We start from the raw sequence: 22,182 nt of genomic DNA on the forward strand, positions 1-22,182 counted from the left end.
AAGGAGAGAGGAAAGGGAGAGAGCTCAGCATGGCCTCTTGCCTTTGCAGATGAACTCCAGATGCGTGCATCGCTTTGTGTATCTGGCTTTATGTGGGTACTGGGGAATTGAATCCAGGCCAGGAGGCTTTGCAAGCAAGGACCTTTAATGGCTCAGCCATCTTCCCTACTCCTACTGTCCTTTGTTCCTTAAAGCAGCCTAAGGTGGCCTTTGATGTTTGCAACTACAAAATTTCTCATAATCTCATCTCATAATAAGGCTAAAACTGTAACCCAGGACCCTGACCTCCTAACCTTAGTGTTCCGACTACTCAACAACCTACAATGTTTACATATAAACTGATATCCCTAAATCAGTTTAACTGAATTTACATGTAAGCTGGTTAATGAACATCTAAGTGGCTGCATGGTGAGCAGCTGCCATGGAACATTCTGTTTCAAGGAAGTTCGTATCATTGTCTGCACATCTGCTTCTGTAATTAAAAAAAAAATTCCATTTTCAGCTTTCTAGACATAAGTAGAAAATCAAAATACTATTTGTGTAGTTGAGAGAAGAAAACTCCTAAACATGCTTAAAGTTGATCTTTAGCCTTATTAGAATGATTGTTTCACTCAAAAGAGCTTCCTCTTTTTTCCTGTGGTGTTGGGGATTGAACCCAAGGCTTTAAGCCTCAGTCCACTGAGCTACACCCCAGTACCAGCAGCATGATTTCTGAGGGGACGACACTATTTAAGAACATGTCTCACAACTCTGAAAATATTTTATCAGATTATAAGATGAAGTAGGGCTGGAGAGATGGCTAAGTGGTAAAGGCGCTTGCTTGCCCAGCCTGTTGGCCCAGGTTCTATTCTGCAGTACCCATGAAAAAAAACAGATGCACAAAGTAGTGCATGTGTCTGGAGCTCATTTGCAGTAGCAAGAAGCCTTGGTGTGCCCATATTCCAACAACCCTCTCAGATCACAAATAAATTTTTTCTAAAAAAGATAGTGTATGGGCTGGAGAGATGGCTTAGCGGTTAAGCACTTGCCTGTGAAGCCTAAGGACCTCGGTTCGAGGCTCGATTCCCCAGGACCCACGTTAGCCAGATGCACAAGGGGGCGCATGCGTCTGGAGTTCATTTGCAGTGGCTGGAAGCCCTGGCGCGCCCTTTCTCTCTTTCTCTCTCTTCCTCTTTCTCCCTCTGTCTGTTGCTCTCAAATAAATTTAAAAAAAATTTAAAACGAGATAGTATATGATTTTGTAATACATCAGTATTTTAGTAACAAGCCTTCAAGTTCTATGCATGAAAATAACAACTATTCACAGCCTCTGGGGAAGGTAATAATATAGATTAAGGGAAAGACTGTTTACTTCAAATTTATTAGTGCAATCTTTCTTTTTCTTTTCTTTTCTTTTTTTTTTTTTTTTTTAAGGTAGGGTCTTACTCTAGCTCAAGCTGACCTGGAATTCACTACGTAGTCTCAGGGTGGATCCTCCTACCTCTGCCTTCCGAGTGCTGGGATTAAAGGCCTGAGCCACCATGCCTGGTTTATTGCAATCTTTCTGCAAAAAAAGAAAGAAAAAAAACAACAACCAGGGGTCATGGTTACTGAGAGTCCTTGTGGGGTGGAATATGGAGCTGCAGTGCATAAACCAGCCAGGAGATGTCAGAATGGGATTTCAGAAAGCTGACGTTCCTCGCACTTCCGCCAGCCTGTCCCCACTCTTTCTGCCCCCTGCCCTGGGTTCACATCTCACTTGCTGTCTCCTGTGAACAGAGCCTTCCTTCGCTGCTTCTTTCCCAATCAAAAAAGGTTCAGGGCTTCCCTTTTCCAAGTTCTCACAGCTGCCTACACTTGACTCTTGCAGGAGTTTCAATAGTGGAGTAATTAACAATGAAATGATGTAATGTCTGACTGCCGCTAGATCGTAAGCCTATTAAGGACAGGGGCCATGACTTAATTCTCTGTGTCCCCGCTACCACACTGCCTGGCTCTCACTGCAGGAACGGATATAAGTACTTGTGGATGTGAACCTCACTACCAAGCAGACTGGAAATATGTTTCTGGGGTCTAAACAATAGGCTGTATCCACAGAGTCAGTATTTTCCCCCTTGAATTCAGCTGTCAATTTATTCAATCCCTTCTTTGTTCTTTTGCTTTTTGAGGTACACTAGCCCAGGTTGACCTGGAATTCAGTATGTAGTCTCAAGGTGGCCTCAAACTCATGGTGATCCTCCTACCTCTGCCTCCCTAGTGCTGAATTAAAGGTGTGCGCCACCATGCCTGGCTTCAATCCCTTCTTTGTAAATATGCTGCAGACAGAAATTTAAAATGGTTTCCAGGAATAGAGAAAAGATAATGACAAATTTCATATATACATATGTGTGTGTGTGTGTGTGTGTGTGTGTATAATTTTTTTCCTAGTGTTGAAGAACCCAAGGTCTTACACTTGCTAGGCAAGTGCTCATCCACTGAGCTAAATCACAACCATATATATTTATAAATAAAAAATATTTATTTATTTATTTGAGAGGGGAGGGAAGAGGCAGGCAGACAGAGAGAGAGAGAAAAGGCATGCCAGGGCCTCCAGCCACTGCAAATGAACTCCAGATGCATGCACCCCCTTGTGCATCTGGCTTGCATGGGTCTTGGGGAATCAAACCAGGATCCTTTGGCTTTGCAGGCAAACACCTTAACCGCTAAGCCATTCCTCAACCCCCAACCCTATATATTTTTAATTACTACATGGTAGTCATTTCTAGTGAAGGGCACCTTCTGAAATTCAGTCTACCTGGGTCATCGTTGTTCTTCCTTAGCTTTCCTACTGCCTTTCAGAATATTTACTCTAGCAAGGCCAGCCCCTTTCATCTTTAAAAACAGCTCTCAAATCCAAGTATGGGGCTGGAGAGATGGCTTAGCAGTTAAGGTGCTCACCTGTGAAGCCTAAGGACCGAGGTTTGATTTCCCAGTACACATGCAAGTCAGATGCACAAGGTGGTACAAGTGTTTGGAGGTCGTTTGCAGTGGCTGGAAGTCCTGGTGTGTGTATTCTCTCTTTCTCTCTCTCCCAAATAAAAAGAAATAAAAATTAAAAGAAAATAAAATAAGCATGATATAAGAACCAAAGTAAAGGAAGGAGGAATGCTTACAATATTGTCTTCCATACAAAATGGCCATAGTATTCATGGCCTCACAGTGGCTGATGCTACCTACACAAGACCTGCATAATAGGAGCGGGGGAAATGACATGAAAATAATGAGTGACTAGTTGGAATGAAGGGATTCAGTGGAGGGGGGAGTTTAGGAGGGTAGAAAAGGGAGGGTGGCGGGAAGGGATTATAATCATGGAAGTTGTCAATAAAAAGTTAAAAACAAATAAGCATGGTGGTTCACATGTCCAATCCAAGAATGTGGGAGGTGGAGGTAAAAGGGCTGCAGTGAGTTCAAGGCCAGTCTGGGCTTAGAATGAAATTGTAACTCCCAGTCCCCCCAAAAAGACCGGCTGTCATACACCTACCATAGGTCTTTCCCAGGCTAACCTAAACACCTGCAATCCCTTAGTCATTTCTCCAGCAGCACAGTTTCCAGACTCCTTCAGTACTAGAACTGCCTAATTTCGTTACTGAAGCATCTGTCAAACTCAGGACTTTGAGAGAGGATCTTGCTACCCAATCCTAACTTGCTGGCCTCTAACTTGCAGAGATCCTCCAGTCTCTGCCTCGCTAATCCTAGGGTTATACTCATATGCTATGGTGCCTCAACAGACATAGGGAGCCTAATGCTGCAATTTTACTAATGAACCCTAAATTTGCTTTCATTCTCTTGCCAAAGCAATTCTTCCCTAAATCAGTCACAGAATTTCAGAATTGGAAAAGTCTTTAAGGCAAACTAGTTTCTCAGTTACACAGAGCAGATATTGAGGCAATGAAATCACCTGAATGCTTACAAAAAGAGATTTCTGGGTCCTATCCATAGTGATTCTGATTCAATGGGTTTTTTGTTAAAAAGCTTCCCAGGGGATCTCAGTGTGCAGTCTGAGTTGGAAAAAGCCTGTGCACACGCATCCGAAACTACCTTATGTAACACGCATATCCTCGTTATACCTGAGCCTCTCCTGTGGCAAGGAGCCTGGCACCAGTGAAAACCCGGCCCTCCCTGCTACACAACCCTTAATTTTGGGGTATAAGACATCTGGTGCATATTTGTTCTTCAAAATAGCATGTGATTAGAAACAAATCAATTACCTATGTAACACAAAGATACATTTGCCTTAGAGTCTTTTTTGTTCTTGTTTTGATTTTTCGAGGTAGGGTCTTGCTCTAGCCCGGGCTGACCTGGAATTCACCCTGTATTCTCAGGCTGGCCTCAAATTCACAGCGATCCTCCTATCTCTGCCTCCCCAAATCCTAGGATTAAAGGTGTGTGCCACCATGCTTGGCTGACCTAGAATTCACTATGTAGTCTCAGGGTGGCCTTGAACTCACAGTGCTCCTCTTGCTTCTGCCTTACAAGTGCTGGGATTAAAGGTATGTGCCAGCATGCTTTGCTTAGAGTCCTTTTTTTTTTAAAAAAAATTGTTTATTTATTTGAGATAGCAAGTGAGAGAGAGAGAGAATGAGCATACCACGGCAAACTCCAGACGCGTGAGCCTCCTTTTGCATCTGGCTTACGTGGGTCCTAGGAAATCGAACCGTGGTCCTTTGGCTCTGCAGGCAAATGCCTTAACCGCTAAGCCATCTCTCTAGCCCTAGAGTCCTTTCATTGTTGTTGTTTTCAAGGCAGAGTCTCATTCTAGCCTGGGCTGACCTGGCACTTACTCTGTAGCGCCAGGCTGGCCTCATACTCAGGGTGATTCTCTTACCTCAGCCTACGGAGTGCTAGAATCAAAGGTGTGCAGCTCAGTCCCTTTGTCCTTTTCTTTTTCAAGATAGGGTCTCACTTTAGTCCAGGCTGACCTGCAACTCGTCCCAGTGGCCTCAAACTCCCGGTGATCCTCTTACATCTGCCTCCCAAGGACTGGGACTAAAATTATGCACCACCACTCCTGCCTTAGACTCCTTTTTTCTTTTGTAGTTTTCAAGGCAGGATCTCACTGTAGCCCAGGCTGACCAGAACTCACTCTGTAGCCCCAAGCTGGCCTCATCCTAAGGGTGATCCTCTTCCTTCAGAGTGCTGGAACCAGAGGTGTGCGGGACCTCAACTGGCTCAGTCCCTGTTCTCTTCTTTTGAGGGTAGGGGCTTACTGTAGCTCAGGCTGACCTGAACTCACTCTGTAGTCCAGGCTGGCTGGCCTGGCACTCATAGCAATCCTCCTACCTCTGCCTCGCAAGGGCTGGGAGTAAAGGTGTGTGCCACCTTTTTTTTTTTTTTTTGAATTTTTATGAGAGAGAGAATTGGCATGCTGGGGCCTCTAGCCACTACAATCGAGCACAGACGTGTGTCACCTGTGTGCATGTATCACCTTGTGCATCTGGCTTATGTGGGTTCTGGGACTTAACTGAGTTCTTAGGCTTCACAGGCAAGCACCTTAACTACTAAGTCATTTCTCCAGCCCCCAAATCCCTTTTTTTTTTAAACCAAGCAAAAAGTATTTAAAATATGCTATGTTATGGGCTAGGGACATGGCTCAGCAGTTAAAGGCTCTTGCTTGCAAAGCCTGACAACCCAGGTTTGATATCCTAGTACCCACATAAAGCCAGATGCACAAAGTGGCATATAAATATGGAGTTTGTTTGCCAGGGCTGGAGGCTCCCTGTGGCATGCCCATTCTCTCTCTCTCTCTCTCTCTCTGCTTGCAAATAAAGGAAAATATATTTTTTAATTTTATTAATTTATTTGCAAGGAGAGAGAGAGAGAGAGAGAGAGAAGAGAGACACACAGAGAATGGGCACGCCAGGGTCTCTAGCCAGTGCAAACAAACTCCAGACGCATGTTGTCCCATGTTCATCTGGCTTATGTGGATCCTGGGGAATCGAACCTGGGCCCTTTGGCTTTGCTAAGCCATGTCTCCAGCCCAAGAAAATATTTGTTAGAAACAATGCTGTTATTTATGCACAGAAGCTGGAAGAAGCCAGTAAAAGGGCTTACCTTTCATAGTGTCCTAGGACGCTGTACAAGCTGCTGGGAGAGACAAGTCATCAACGGTTGTACCCCATGGTGGGCCTTGTATTCTATAAAATCAACCAGCCAGGCAAGATGGACCCGTTGGTACAATAGGGGCACAACTGTTGTGGAGGTGGGGAACACTGCTCTTTCATTGGATGTGAGGCCATTCCACGGGAGACAATTCATGGCTGGCCGTGAGAACAAGTCAAAAGCCTGTAACTGACTTGGGGGCTGGAGAGATGTCTTAGCAGTTAAGTCACTTGCCTGCAAAGCCTAAGGACCCAGGTTCGATTCTCCTGGTCCCATGTAAGCCAGATGCACAAGGTGGCATGTGTATCTGGAGTTCGTTTGCAGTGGCTAGGGGCCCTGGCGTGCCCATTCTCTCTCTCTCTCTCTCCTCCCCATCTCTGTCTGTAATAAATACATAAAAATTAAAAGCCTGTGACTGGACCTAAAGGGAAGTTACTACCATTACTTGGCTAAATGGATATCTCATACCCATCAACTGCCCTATATATTTATGCCCATAGATTTACTGCTGCTCTGAGCTTTAGTCAGAAAGGCTTCTTTTAAAAAAAAAAAAAATTTATTAGAGACAGTCGATTAAAGACCTTAACATCAGACCTGAAACTCTGAAACTGCTAGAGGAAAAAGTAGGGGAAACCCTTCAACATATTGGTCTTGGCAAAGACTTTCTGAATACAACCCCAATTGCTCAGGCAATAAAACCACAGATTAATCACTGGGACATCATGAAATTACAAAGATTTTGCACTGCAAAGGACACAGTGAAAAAAGCAAAGAGGTAACCTACAGAATGGGAAAAAATCTTCGCCAGCTATATATCTGATAGAGGATTAATATCTAGGATATATCTTTGTATATCTAGGATATACGAAGAACTCAAAAAGTTAAATAATAAGGAATCAAACAAGCCAATCAAAAAATGGGCTATGGAGCTAAATAGAGCATTCTCAAAGGAAGAAATACAAATGGCATATAAGCATCTAAAAAAATGTTCTATGTCACTAGTCATCAGGGAAATGCAGATTAAAACTACATTGAGATTCCATCTCACTCCTGTCAGATTGGCCACCATCATGAAAACAAATGATCATAAATGTTGGTGGGGATGTGGAAAAAGAGGAACCCTTCTAAACTGCTGGTGGGAATGCAATCTGGTCCAGCCATTGTGGAAAACAGTGTGGAGGTTCCTAAAGCAGCTAGAGATTGATCTACCATATGACCCAGCTATAGCACTCCTAGGCATATATCCTAAGGACTCATCTCATTTCCTTAGAAGTACATGCTCAACCATGTTTATTGCTGCTCAATTTATAATAGCCGGGAAATGGAACCAGCCTAGATGTCCCTCAACTGATGAGTGGATAATGAAGATGTGGCACATTTATACAATGGAGTTCTACTCAGTGGTAAAGAGAAATGAAGTTATGAAATTTGCAGAAAAATGGATGGACCTGGAAAGGATTATACTAAGTGAGGTAACCCAGGCCCAGAAAGCCAAGCGCCACATGTTCTCTCTCATATGTGGATCCTAGCTACAGATGACTGGGCTTCTGCGTGAGAATGAAAATACTTAGTAGCAGAGGCCAGTAAGTTAAAAAGGAGACATAAAGGGAAGAGAAAGGAAGGGAGGAGGGTACTTAATAGGTTGATATTGTATATATGTAAGTACAATGATTGTGATTGGGAGATATGATGGAGAATGGAATTTCAAAGGGGAAAGTGTGGGGGGTGGGGCGGGAGGGAATTACCATGGGATTTTTTTATAATAATGGAAAATGCTAATAAAAATTTAAAAAATTAAAAAATAAATAAATAAATAAAAGAGAGACCGAGACAAGGAGAGGACATGATGGAGAGTGGAGTTGCAAAGAAGAAAGTGAGATGGGGGAAGGAATTACCATGGTTTATTGTCTATAATTATGGAAGTTGTCAATAAAAAATTAAAAAAGGAAAATAATAAAATGAAAAAAATATTGTTCTTCTTTATTTAAGAGACAGACAGAGAATGGGCATTCCAGGGTCTCCAGCCACTGTTAATAAACTCCAGATGCATGTGCCACCTTGTGCATCTGGCTTACATGGTTTGGTGGTTTGATTCAGGTGTCTCCCATAAACTTAGGTGTTCTGAATGCTAGGTTTCCAGGTGATGGAGATTTGGGAATTAATGCCTCTTGGAGGGAGTGTATTGTTGGGGGCGGACTTATGGGTGTTATAGCCAGTATCCCCAGTGTTTGGCACACTCTCCTATTGCTATGGTCCACCTTATGTTGGCCAGGGGCTGATGTTCATGCTCTGCTCATGTCGTCATTTCCCCTGCTATCATGGAGCTTCTCCTTGAGCCTGTAAGCCAAAATAAACCTCTTTCTCCACAAGCTGCCCTTGGTTGGGTGATTTCTACCAGCAATGCGGAGCTAACTGCAACACATGGGTACCAGAGAATTGAACCTGGGTTCTCTGGCTTTGCAAGCAAGTGCCTTAACCACTAAGTCATCCTTCTAGCCCCAGATTTTTTTTTTTTTTTCGAAGTAGGGTCTAACTCTAGCCCAGGCTGACCTGGAATTCACTATGGAGTCTCAGGGTGGCCTCGAACTTACAGGAATGCTCCTACCTCTGCCTCCCAAGTGCTGGGATTAAAGGCTTGCACCACCATGCCTGGTTCAGATTTTTTATTTATTTATTTTTGGTTTTCCAAGGTAGAATTTCACTCTAGTCCAGGCTGACCTGGAATACACTATGTATTCTCAGGGTGGCCTCGAACTCACAGCGATCCTCTTACCTCTGCCTCCCCAGTGGTGGGATTAAAGGCGTGCGCCACCATGCCCGGCTTTATTTATTTATTTATTTATTTTGAGGTAGGGTCTCGCTCTAGCTCAGGCTTACTTGAAATTCACTATGTAGTCTCAGGGTGGCCTGGAACTCATGGCAATCCTCCTACCTCTGCTTCCCTAGAGCTAGGATTAAAGGCATGTGACACCATGCCTGGTGCCAGGATATTTTTCCTTTCCTTAAAAAATTATTTTTTATAATTAACAACTTCCATGATTGTAAATAATATCCAATGGCAATTCCCATTCTCCCCCCAATTTCCCCTTTGAAACTCCATTATCCATCATATCCCCTCCCCGTCTCAATCAGTCTCTCTTTTATGTTGATGTCATCATCTTTTCTTTCTATTATGATGGTCTTGAATAGGTAGTATAAGGCGCTGTGAGGTCATGGATATCCAGGCCATTTTGTTGTGTCTGGGGGAAGCACATTGTAAGGAGTCCTACCCTTCCTTTGGCTCTTACATTCTTTCTGCCACCTCTTCTGCAATGGACCCTGAGCCTTGGAAGGTGTGACAGAGATATTGCAGTGCTGAGCACTCCTCTGTCACTTCTCAGTACCATGGTGCCTTCTGAATCACCCCAAGGTCACTGCCATCTGAAAAGAGAAGCTTCTCTAGCCAAAAGTGAGAGCAGCATTAATATATGGGTATAAACATTAAGAGAAGTACTTACTGGGCAGTTTGATGTGCATAGTATATACATTTAGCCAAACAGCAGCAACATTAAACCCCTAGGGCTCATGACTACCCCTGTTGTAGGTTTGCAGTATCAGGGACGTATTCCCTCCCATGGAGCAGGCCTCCAGTCAAATTAGAGGGCAGTTGGATTCCCCCAAACAGACGTGCCACTATTGTACCGGTTGGCTCATTTGGCCTGCTTGGCCAAATATAAGGCTTGCAGTGTCCACTGTGGAGAATCTTCACTGGTTATTTCTCTCTCTCCCATTGAACTGCATGCAGTGTGGCTTTTTCGAGCTGTCAGCTGGTCTACATGGAGGAGGTTTTCAGCTCAGTTCCAGCAGGATTTCTCAGTGATCTTTCAGCCCAAACATGTGCAGTCTTTGGCTATAGGGTCTTACCATCTGTTTCTGGTGAGAAACCAAGGGCCTCAGCAATGGCCTGCAGTGTTTTGGGGCATCAGCGACCTCCCTGGCCTCACTGGAAGGTATCCCATCCGTTGGTGCCAGATTTTTTAAAAGTTTTTAATTTTTTTTTTATTAACAACTTCCATGATTATAAAAAATACCCCATGGTAATACCCTCCCTCTCCCCACTTACCCCTTTGAAACTCCACTCTCTATCATATCTCCTCCCCATCTCAATCAGCCTCTCTTTTACTTTCGATGTCATAATTTTTTTTTCAGAAAGTAGTAAGGATTTTTATTGTCAATATAAGAGATATAACACAAATAAATTAATTTTTGACAATTTTAGACTCCAGGGCTTCACTATGAGAAAAGTTAGCTCCTCATGTAAACATACTACCCCAAACAAAACCCAGCAAATATCAGACAGTCCTGTGTTCAATATACATGGACATACATGTACAGTGATTAAAAGGCAGTTTTAATTTCTTTTCTCAGTAAGAAGTGTTGCATAAGCTATGAGGCTTGTTTTGGTAGAAAATGCTTTCATTATTAAAAAATTTTGATTTTCATCTACAGAAAGTTCCAGGTCCTGACCTGGACAAAGAAATCAAAGTAAGATGACACCAATTTCACATGGACTTTAATCTATAATCCAACCATCTTGTTTAAAAAAATTAATGATAATAATAGCGCCCATGAGCTAAGGGTGGTACTCAGTGGTTCAGCATTTGCCTACCACAAGCAGAACCCTGGGTTCGATTGCCAGTACTAAAGAAAATAAAAAATAGGATCCATTTACCAATACCAAATTAGCAGACTGAATTTTCCTCAGTTTTCACCCTTAGGACTATTTCAACCAAATTGGACTTTTTTGTTTGTTTTTCCAAGGTAGGGTCTCACTCTAGTCCAGGCTGATCTGGAATTCACTATGTACTCCTACGCTGGCCTCAAACTCACAGCGATCCTCCTACCTCTGCCTCCCGCGTGCTGGGATTAAAGGCGTGCACCACCATGCCTGGCTAAATTGGATTTTTAAGTGCAAGAGAATTACACAAGACTATACTGTTTGTTCTGTGACACATCAGCAGCCCTCCAACTGCAAACTCCACTGGCAGTAAGAGGCGTACGGAGCTGGCTGCAGGATAAAGTGACCCATCAGGATGACCAAAAATCAGCTTAGAGAGAGGGTCTCTGGCTGGAAGGCAGGCCTTCGCTCCCCTAGCTCACAAGGCCGGAGCATATCAAGAGAGCCAGAGCGTGCAGGTGGGTCAGTTCAGACCCCTGTGCCATGATTTGTTAATGCTCATGTATTGATCAGGTTAAAAAAATCAGGAAGACTCATGCTGGAATAGTGTAACCATCATTTACCTAGATAAACAAATATCAAAGTTCTGGTCTAAGATGAGTGATATAAAATTGGTCATGCGGTTCCCCAAACATTATCACGAACATTTTTTCCTCTAACTTGAAAACAGTACAAAATGGTTTCTTTCACACAGGGACGAGCTTTGCACTAATGTTACTCAGAATTCAATTAGCCTCCATTTAAGAGGGTTTGAAAAAATATATCGTTCCTCTGTCAGGTGAACCAGGAGAGTCCTGGGATAGGATGCGCGTGCTAGAAGCCAGTGGGGGTGAGCACATTCAAGTCATGAGGCTTGAGGTTATGGGTCCTCGGTGCTGGTTTCTTCCCTTCTACCACTGGGATGTCCATCTTGGGTGGCTTTAAGGTGGCTGGATCTTTGGACATTCGGGAGGCTTGGGCATGCATCAGCTCCATGGAAGAGGGTTTCTGGGCCCCTTTATAGGTCTGGATGATGAAACCTCCAGAATCAGATTTCTGCAGCAGTCTTGGTCCAAAGAAGCTCCATTTATCTGATGAGTTCCCATCATTCTGCTTCCAGGATCCATGGTGCTGAGATTTGAGCCAGGTAAGGCTGCGGAGGGACCAGAGGGGAATCAGCCTCTGGATTTCTGCTTAGGGGACGAGTGAGGGGTGCTGCTCGGGGTGGACTGGGAAGAAGCAGGCTGCTGCTCTTTCGTTTTCTCTGCACTCTACAGCTTCAGTTTATGGAGTGCTTCTGCCACTCGGAGGTACTTGGTCTCCTCAGTGGTGAGGCCTTTGTGGGGGGGGGGGTGTATCTAGCATCTCTCAGCCCTGCCTGTTGTTCAAAACGTTGGATGCTACCCTGAGTCTGTTTTGTGATCAGAGACTTCATGATGACATGTCGGGAGCCATAGAGCAAAAGCCTCTCCATTTTGCCTGGGCCTGCTTGTAAGTTGACCTATTATTTAGAAAACTGGCCCATCCAGCTTTCTTAGGTACTCCTGGAATGTGGACTGCTTATAGAATCTTATCCTTTGCCAAAGGCCAGTTTCTGGTCAGGCTTCTAGGCACTAAACAACCAAAAGTGCCTCCACCTTGAATAATGACTCCATTTTGTGATAAGTTGTCTGTTCTGGAAAGTCATAGCCTGCAGCTATTAAAGTTGTTAATCTTGGGGCGTTAAGGCTGGGGCCTTATCCTGCTGAACATCTTGTGGCCTTGGGCCTATGACCTTATCCTGTCTAAAACAGAATTGTAGCAATACCTAAACTACTGACCAGCTCCCCTGTTCTGCTGTATAAAAGGCGCCCTGAGAAAAATAAAAATTGCAGCTTGATCAGACTCCTGTCTTGCTGTCAGATTCCTTCGTGTCTCTTGTCCCATTCATTCCAGGTTTTCTAGGGTCCGTGCTCCCGTTGAAGCCCCGCTGGCCGGGGCAATGACATGGGTAGCTTTGGCCTTCACCACAGGGATCTTGTCTGCACTGTCAGTGGCTGCTGATGGGGTCGTGGCATTGGGAGAGCCACTGCCCTCTCCTTCATCCACCTTGGCAAGGTGCTGATACTTGCGCTCTGGAATCACTGGCTTCCAAGGGATGCCACCCATGTCCGATGAAGGAGGAGTCATGGGCACAGGGTCGTCGAGGGCATCATCATAGCTGAATGCCCTGCGGCACATCCCGATGGGCAGGGACATCTTGCCTAGAGGCTCCCTAGGCCCAAGAGCAGGCACTTCCATTTGTCTTGAAGCCATTGAAAGACTGGGATCCAGATGGTCTTTCTATACAGAATTCGGAGGTGAGTCCCTGATATCACAGTGAAATGATGTTGTGACTATGCTGACAGACAGATGTTAATGAGTGACATCGTCCAGCAGCTGCAAATGAGCAAAGCTTCCCAGGAAGAATCCATCCAGAGGTTCTATTTTCTGGCTGCTGCCCTGCTGCCTACGGCCTGAACTCTGGCACTAAAGAGGCTCCGAGAACCCGAATCTCCCAAGACGAAGCAGAGAAGTCCAGATCCGAGCCATCCCGAGAGCTGCTACAACGGTAGCTATGTGCTCCACCGACCCCAGAGTGCTGCAAAGACCCCCCCCCCCAACCCCGGCACCCTGGATAATCTGATGTCATGATCTTTTCCTCCTCTTAAGATGGTCTTATGCAGGTAGTGTCAGGCATTGTGAGGCCATGGATATCCAGGCCATTTTGCATCTGGAGGGAGCATGTTGTATGGAGTCCTGCCCTTCCTTTGGCTCTTATATTCTTTCCGCCACCTCTTCCGCATTAGACCCTGAGCCTTGGAAGGTGTGATACAGATAATACAGTACTAAGCACTGTGGTCATTTCTTTCCATCACCATGTATCTTCTGAGTCATCCCAAGGTCACTGCCATCTGAAAAGAGAAGATTCTCTACCAAAAGTGAAAGTAGCATTAATACAAGGGTGTGAACATTAACAGAAGTGCTTACTGGGCAGTTTGATAAGCATAGTATATACATTTGGCCAGATAACAGCAGACATTACACCCCTACGGCTCATGATTCCTGTTTTAAGTTTTTAATATCAGGGATATATTCCCTTCCCATGGAGCAGGCCTCCAGTCCAATCAGAGGGCAGTTGGTTTTCCCCATAACAGATGTGCCACTATTGGCCTGGCTGGCCAATTATAAGGCTTGCAGTGTCCATTGATGAGTATCTTCACTGGTGATTTCTTTCTCCCATTGAACTGCATGCAGAATGGCTTCTTCCAGCTTTCTGTCAGCTGGTCTACATGGAGGAGGTTATCAGCTCAGTTCCAGCAAGATTTCTCAGTGGCCTTGCAGCCCAAGTATATGAAATCTTCAGCAATAGGGTCTTACCCTCTATTCATGGGGGGATACCAAGGGCCTCGGCAATGGCCTATAATGTTTTGGGGGCATCAGGGATCTCCCTGGCCAACAACTCACTGGAAGATATCCCATCCCTGGCACTGAAAATTTTCTAGCAACAATCTATGGCTCTTGGTGCTAGATTTAAAAAAAAACACGTTTTATTTGTGGCCAGGCATGGTGGTACACTCCTTTAATCCCAGCACTTGGGAGGCAGAGGTAAGATGAACACCATGAGTTCAAGGCCACCCCAAGACTAAAGAAAAAAGGATGGTTGTTCTAGGGCCTCTTGCCTTTGCAAATGAACTCGAGATGTACATACTACTTTCTACATCTGGCTTTATATGGGAACTGGGGAGTTGTTCCCAGGCCAGCAGGCTTTGCAAGCAAGTGCCTTTAACTGCTGAGCCATCTCCTCAGCCCCAACAGATGGGTTTCTTCTTTTAAAATATTTTTATTTATTTGCAAATAAAGAGAGAGAGGAAGAGAGAAGAAAGCAGAATAGGCCTTTCAGGGCTTCCAGCCACTGAAAACAAACTCCAGATGCATGTGCCACTGTGTGCATCTGAGTTTATATGGGTACTGGGAAATCAAACCCAGGTAGTTAGGCTTTGTAGGCAAGTGCTGTAACCACTGAGCCATCTCTCCATCCCCAACAGATGTTTTTATTATCCTAATTTTACAGTTGAAAATGAATTTAGAAACCCTTGGTAGAGTTAGGACTCAAAGCTGCATCTGCTTATCTTCAGGGCCAGTATTCATGACTATGGTGTTACAAACTGCATGTTCTTAAAAGAAAAAAATCTGCACCTTAACTAAGAAGTGGATATACTGCCAGACGTGGTGGCCCATGTCTGTGACTCTAGCAATTGGGATGTGAAGGCATGCAGATCAGGTGTTGCAGGTCATCCTCAGCTACTTAAGGAGTTTGGGGCCAGCCTGGAGTACATGAGACCCTGTTCAAAAAACACAACAAAGGGCTGGAGAGATGCTTAGTGGTTAAGCGCTTGCCTGTGAAGCCTAAGGTCCCTGGTTCAAGGCTCAATTCCCCAGGACCTCCGTTAGCAAGATGCAAAGGGGGCGCACATGTCTGGAGTTTGTTTGCAGTGCTTGGAGGCCCTGGCGTGCCAATTCTCTTTCTATCTGCTTCTTTCTCTCTGTCACTCTCAAATAAATAAATAAAAACAAAACAAAACAAAAAACACAACAAAAAATATCAGCTGGGTGTGGTGGCACATGCCTTTAATCAGAGGCAGAGGTAGGAGGATTGCTGTGAGTTCAAAGCCAGCCTAGATTTTTTTTTTTAAATTTTTATTAACATTTTCCATGATTATAAAATATATCCCATGGTAATTCCCTCCCTCCCCACCCCCACACTTTCCCGTTTGAAATTCCATTCTCCATCATATTACCTCCCCATTACAATCATTGTAATTACATATATACAATATCAACCTATTAAGTATCCTCCTCCCTTCCTTTCTCTTCCCTTTATGTCTCCTTTTCAACTTACTGGCCTCTGCTACTAAGTATTTTCATTCTCACGCAGAAGCCCAGTCATCTGTAGCTAGGATCCACATATGAGAGAGAACATGTGGCGCTTGGCTTTCTGGGCCTGGGTTACCTGACTTAGTATAATACTTTCCAGGTCCATCCATTTTTCTGCAAATTCCATAACTTCATTTTTCTTTACCGCTGAGTAGAACTCCATTGTATAAATGTACCACATCTTCATTATCCACTCATCTGTTGAGGGACATCTAGGCTGGTTCCATTTCCCGGCTATTATAAATTGAGCAGCAATAAACATGGTTGAGCATGTACTTCTAAGGAAATGAGATGAGTCCTTTGGATATATGCCTAGGAGCGCTATAGCTGGGTCATATGGTAGATCAATCTCTAGCTGCTTTAGGAACCTCCACACTGTTTTCCACAATGAAAGCCAGCCTAGATTTACAGAGTGAATTCCAGGTCAGCCTGGACTAGACTTGAGATTCTACCTCAAACAACAACAACAACAAAAACAGGAGGGCTGGAGAGATGGCTCAGAGGTTAAAAGTGCTTGTTTGCAAAGCCTGCTGGCCAGGGTTCCATATCAAGCCAGAAGTAAGAAGTGGTATAGCATCTGGTATTCACCTGTAGCAGCAAGAGATCCTGGAATGCCCATATACACACATGCAAATAAATAGATTAAACAAATTTTTTAGCCTTTAATCCCAGCACTCAGGAGGCAGAGGTAGGAGGATTAAAGTGAGTTTGAGGCCACTCTGAGACTCCATAGTGAATTCCAGGTCAGCCTGAGCTACAGTGAGACCCTACCTCAAAAAACAAAACAAAAAAATTTTTTTTTCTTTAGAGGGCTGGAGAAATGGCTCAGTGGTTAAAGGCCCTTGCTTACACACCTGAGAGCCTGGGTTCAATTCCCTAGTACGCACATAAAGTCAGATGCACAAAGTGATGCATGTGTCAGGAGTTCATACAGTGGCAGGAGGCCCTGGTTTACTCACTCTAGTAAAAAAATAAAAATGGGGGAGTGGTGGCTGGAGGGATGGCTTAGCAGTTAAGATGTGTGCCTGCAAAGTCAAAGGACCCAGGTTTGATTCCCCAGTACCCACATAAGCCAGCTGCACAAGGGAGCATATGCATCTGAAGTTTGTTTGCAGTGGTTGGAGGCTCTGGTGCCCCGTTCTATCTGCCTTTCTGATAAATAAATAAATGAATATTTTTAAAAAATGGAGCCAGAGAGGTGGGTCAGAAGTTATGGCACTTGTCTGCGAAACCTAACATTCCAGGTTTGACGTGGTAGTTTGATTCAGGTGTGCCCCATAAACTGAGGTGTTCTGAATGCTAGGTTCCCAGCTGATGGAGATTTGGGGATTAACACCTCTTGGAGGCAGTGTAATGTTGGGGGCAGGCATATGGGTGTTATAGCCAGTGATCCCTTGCCAGTGTTTGGCACACTATCCTATTGCTGTTGTCCACCTGATGTTGGCGAGGGCGTGATGTCCACCCTCTGCTCATGTCATAATTTCCCCTGCCATCATGGAGCTTCCCCTCGAGTCTATAAGCCAAAATAAATCCTTTTTACCCAAAAGGTGCTCTTGGTCGGGTGGTTTCTGCCAGCAATGCAAACCTGACTGTAACAGTAATGTTGGTACCGAGAGTGGCATTGCTGCTAGACACCTGTGTGGCTTTGTCCTTTTGGAGTTGATTTTCAAGAGGAATGTGGGAGGATTTGAAACCTTGGCCTAAGAGATGCCTTGCAGTGCTGTAAGTACAGCTTCATGAACTATTCTGGTCAGAGATGAAAGACCTGAATGCAGTAAGAACTATGGGCTGTGAGGTTTGGCTTATGAGGGAGAGAAAAAGCTTGGACTGGGCTAGAAGCAGTTTGTGTGAGAGGCTTGCTATTTGCCCATGTCCTGAAAACTTGTTCAGGGTTGCTTTGTATAGAAATGGACTGGTGTGTTTAGAGGGATATGGCACAGAAAGGAATCTTTGGGGCAAAACTTCTGCCCATTCAGCTGCAATTATATGAGAGATTAAAACCTTTAAAATTGGGCCAGCTGACCTGCTTTGGGGCAACAGGAAGGAAGTAGACTCTTTTTTTGAAGGGGCCTGAGTGCTCAAGAAGTGTCCTGCTCTTCAAAGTCAGCATTTTTTTTTTAAAGTATTTATTTATTTGAGTCAGAAAGGGAGAGAATGGGCACGCCAGGGCCTCCAGCAAATGAACTCCAGACACATGTACCACCTTGTGCATCTGGCTTACGTGGGTCCTGGAGGAATCTAATCTAGGTCCTTTGGCTTTGCAGGCAAAGGCCTTAACCACTAAGCCATCCCTCCAGCCCCAAAGCCTGCTTTATTTCCCCCTGGATTAACAAATTGGCACCCTACCTGGTATTGTGGAATATAAAAATGCAGGAAAGAGAGGGTCATTGAGTTTGCAACACGGTCTTGTGTTTTGGAAATGGCCACAGTGTGAAGCAGGTTTGCTGGATGCCTGCATGGAGACCCCATGGGGCCATGAGGATGAACTGTGGATTGCAGTGGGGACCCAGTGGAGACGCCGGGACCATGAGATGGCTGCTAAGGAAAGCTGCTGGCCCCAGTGAAGTTTTCCAGGACTGTAAGTAGCTTAGCAGGAGGGGCGGAACTGAAACTCCAGAGACTTGTTGCTGGTTAAAATTACCGAACTTGGAGATTTGTCACTGACTAGAGTTGTCGGACTTGAAGCTAGAGTTTGATATTTGTACTGGTTGAGTATTTCTTTGCTATGTCCAATGCCATCTTTTGCAGTGTGAATATTCTGTGCCATGTTTTTTGGGGGGGATTTTTGGTGTTATGGCTCAGTTAAAAGACCTTGGATTATGGAGATGTTTGAACATCATTAGGACTGATAAGATCTATGGTGACTTTTCATGTTGGACTGAATGCATTGTATTATTTATTTATTTGTAGGAGAGAAAGTGGCAGAGAGAAGACAGGAAGAGAATGGGCATGCTAGGGCCTCCAGCTGCTACAGTGAGACCCTACCTCAGAAAACCAAAAACCAACCAACCAAACAAAAAAAAACAAACCAAAAACACTTAAGTTGTTATGCATAAGCCATATGGAAATTTACTTTTTTGCTAGCTAATATGTTTTAGAGTGAGAAGTGTCCTGTGCAGGTGGATAATGTTATGCTCCGAAGCAATAAATTTCATTACCAGGTGTGGAATACTTTCCTGGGAGTCACTGGCCAGGGAAATCCCTGATATCCCCAAAACATTACAGGTTATTGCCAGGGCTCTTGGTTGCCCAAAGAACTAGATGGTAAGACCCTACTGCTGAAGACCCCACATGCTTGGGCTGCAGGTTACTGAGAAATCAAGCTGGAGATGAGCTGGAAGCATGTTGACTAGCTGTGATCATGGTGGAAAGAGCTATGTAGCTTGTTGGGGGTAAAAGTCATCAACAGTCTAAATCAGCAGTGGACCCTGCAAGCTTTAGGAATGGCCAGCCAGGCAAATGTACTAACTGTTGCAATGATGGCATGTCTGTTATGGGGGAAGTCAGTTGTTCCCTGATTGGGTTTGAGGCCCACTCCACAGGAGGGAATTCATGCTGGATACTGAAAAAGGCTGAGCTCATAAGCCCTAAGGGGGAAAACTATTACTGTTGTGTCACCAAATAGTTATATTATGCCCATTGTGGTAATTTATTTATTTATTTATTTAAATAATTTTTATTTATTTATTTATTTGAGAGCAACAGACACAGAGAGAAAGACAGATAGAGGGAGAGAGAATGGGCGCGCCAGGGCTTCCAGCCTCTGCAAATGAACTCCAGACGCGTGCGCCCCCTTGTGCATCTGGCTAACGTGGGACCTGGGGAACCGAGCCTCGAACCGGGGTCCTTAGGCTTCACAGGCAAGCGCTTAACCGCTAAGCCATCTCTCCAGCCCCCACTGTGGTAATTTAAATGCATGTCTCCCCAATAGACTCAGGTGTTTTTTTTTGTTTGTTTGTTTGTTTTGGTTTTTTGAGGTAGGGTCTTACTCTAGTCCAAGCTGACCTGTAATTCACTATGTAGTCTCGGTGGCTTTGAACTCATGGCTATCCTCCTACCTCTGCCTCCCGAGTGCTGGGATTTAAAGGTGTGCACCACCACGCCCAGCTTAGACTCGGGTGTTTTTATTAAAATTTGGATCTCCAGCTAATTGGCTGGAAGAGGTGTCTCTGGGGGCCGATCTGTTTCCAGCCTAAGATATGCAGAGTGCTTGAGCTGGGCTCACTGCTGTTGGCAGGGTATGTGCTTACTCTTGGAGGTGCTAGTTTTCCTCTGCATGGACCTATGAAAGGGGGACAGCTGCTGCCACCATAAGGAAGTTCTCCTGCATCTGCAAGCCTGAAATATCCCGTGAACTGGTTTGGAGATTCATCCCAGAGGCATGAGGCTATGACATCCACCAAACTGCCCTCTAAATATTTAAGGTAGGTGTAGGAGGATTGCTGAGTTTGAGGCCAGCCTAAGACTACATAGTGAATTTCAGGTCAGCCTGCGCTAGAATGAGACCCTACCTCAAAAACATACATACTTGTTTATGCATATATATGTAATTTTTTTTTTGAGGATTTTATTGGGAGGTAGAGGTAGGAGGAATGCCATGAGTTTGAGGGCACCTTGAAAGTACAAAGTGAATTCCAGGTCAGCCTGGGCTAAGAGTGAGACCCTACCTTGACAAAAAAAAACAAAACAAAACAAAAAAAACCCCTTTAGTTGTTTTTTATACAGCTATATAAAGTTCTTAATGTTTCTTTATAAATGGAATTTTACAACTATATAAAGTTACCTTTGCCTAAGAAACAGTATTTTTCTGTGTGTACATAGTTGACTGACAAAATTCTCTACCATCCAGCATCCTAATCAATTGATGAAATCAGCTACCTCCTATTATATTTCCAAGTAGAAAAAGATACAGATGCCTGTGTTAGCACACACACAAAACCTTCTGTGGCTCACACAATATCACATATCCTCATATATATATTTTTATTTTTTGAAGTATGACTTTATTCTAGCCCAGGCTGACCTGGAATTCATGATGTAGTCTCAGGGTGGCCTTGAACTCATGGTAATCCTCCTACCTCTGCCTCCTAAAAGCCGAGATTAAAGGCATGCCCCACTACACCTGGCTTATTTTTATTTTTTCCCTTCACAACTCTACTCTCCATCATATCCCTCCCACCTCTCAATGAGTCTTTTATCTTATTGGTTTTTTTTTTTTTTTTTTTGGAGGTAGGGTTTCACTCTAGCCAAGGCCCACCTGGAATTTACTATGTAGTCTCAGGATGGCCTCGAACTCATGGCGATCCACCTACCTTTGCTTCCCAAGTGCTGGAATTAAAGGCGTGTGCCACCATGCCCAGCTCTATTTTGATATCACCTTTTCCTCCTGCTATACTGGTCTTATGTAGGTAGTGCCAGGCACTGAGAGGACATGTGGTCTGAGAGCCTGTGTGGGCCTTTAAGAAATGTAAAAAGGCCGGGCGTGGTGGCGCGCACCTTTAATCCCAGCACTCGGGAGGCAGCGGTAGGAGGATCGCCGTGAGTTCAAGGCTACCCTGAGACTCCATAGTGAATTCCAGGTCAGTCTGGGCCAGAGTGAGACCCTACCTCGAAAAACCAAAAAAAAAAAAAAAAAAAAAAAAAGAAATGTAAAAAGAATTTCCTTGGAAGTACGCGCTCAACCATGTTTATTGCTGCTCAACTTATAATAGCTGGGAAATGGAACCAGCCTAGATGCCCCTCAACTGATGAGTGGATAATGAAGATGTGGCACATTTATACAATGGAGTTCTACTCAGCGGTAAAGAAAAATGAAGTTATGAAATTTGCAGAAAAATGGATGGATCGGGAAAGGATTATACTAAGTGAGGTAACCCAGGCCCAGAAAGCCAAGCACCACATGTTCTCCCTCATATGTGGATCCTAGCTACAGATTGGGCTTCTGCCTGAGAAGGAAAATACTTAGTAGCAGAGGCCAGTAAGTTAAAAAGGAGGCATAAAGGGAAGAGAAAGGGAGGAGGGTACTTAATAGGTTGATATTGTATATATGTAAGTACAATGATTGTGATGGGGAGGTAATATGATGGAGAATGGAATTTCAAAGGGGAAAGTGTGGGGGGTGGGGAGGGAGGGAATTACCATGGGATTTTTTCTATAATCATGGAAAATGCTAATAAAAATTAAAAAAAAAAATTCTTGTACTCAGGAAGCAGAGGTAGAAGGATCACAGTGAGTTCGAGGCCAACCTGAAACTAAATAATGAATTCCAGGTCTTGGGCTAGAGTGAAACCCTACCTTGGAAAAAAAAAAAAGAAGAAAACTATGATCAACTCTGATTCAAATGAGTTACAAAAAAGATTTTTCTTCCCTAATAGACTCCATAATCCCACTTGTCAAGAGATAAAATTGCAACA

The 22,182-nt window shown here is 44.2% G+C and overlaps 1 pseudogene; it reads right to left on the bottom strand.

Annotated features, from left to right (window-relative positions):
- Positions 1-11,617: 11,617 nt before the first annotated feature.
- LOC101607249 lies at positions 11,618-13,108 on the bottom strand (annotated as a pseudogene).
- Positions 13,109-22,182: the final 9,074 nt, after the last annotated feature.

This window comes from Jaculus jaculus, chromosome 1 (genome assembly GCF_020740685.1).
Source record: "Jaculus jaculus isolate mJacJac1 chromosome 1, mJacJac1.mat.Y.cur, whole genome shotgun sequence".
Classification (NCBI taxonomy): Eukaryota; Metazoa; Chordata; class Mammalia; order Rodentia; family Dipodidae; genus Jaculus; species Jaculus jaculus.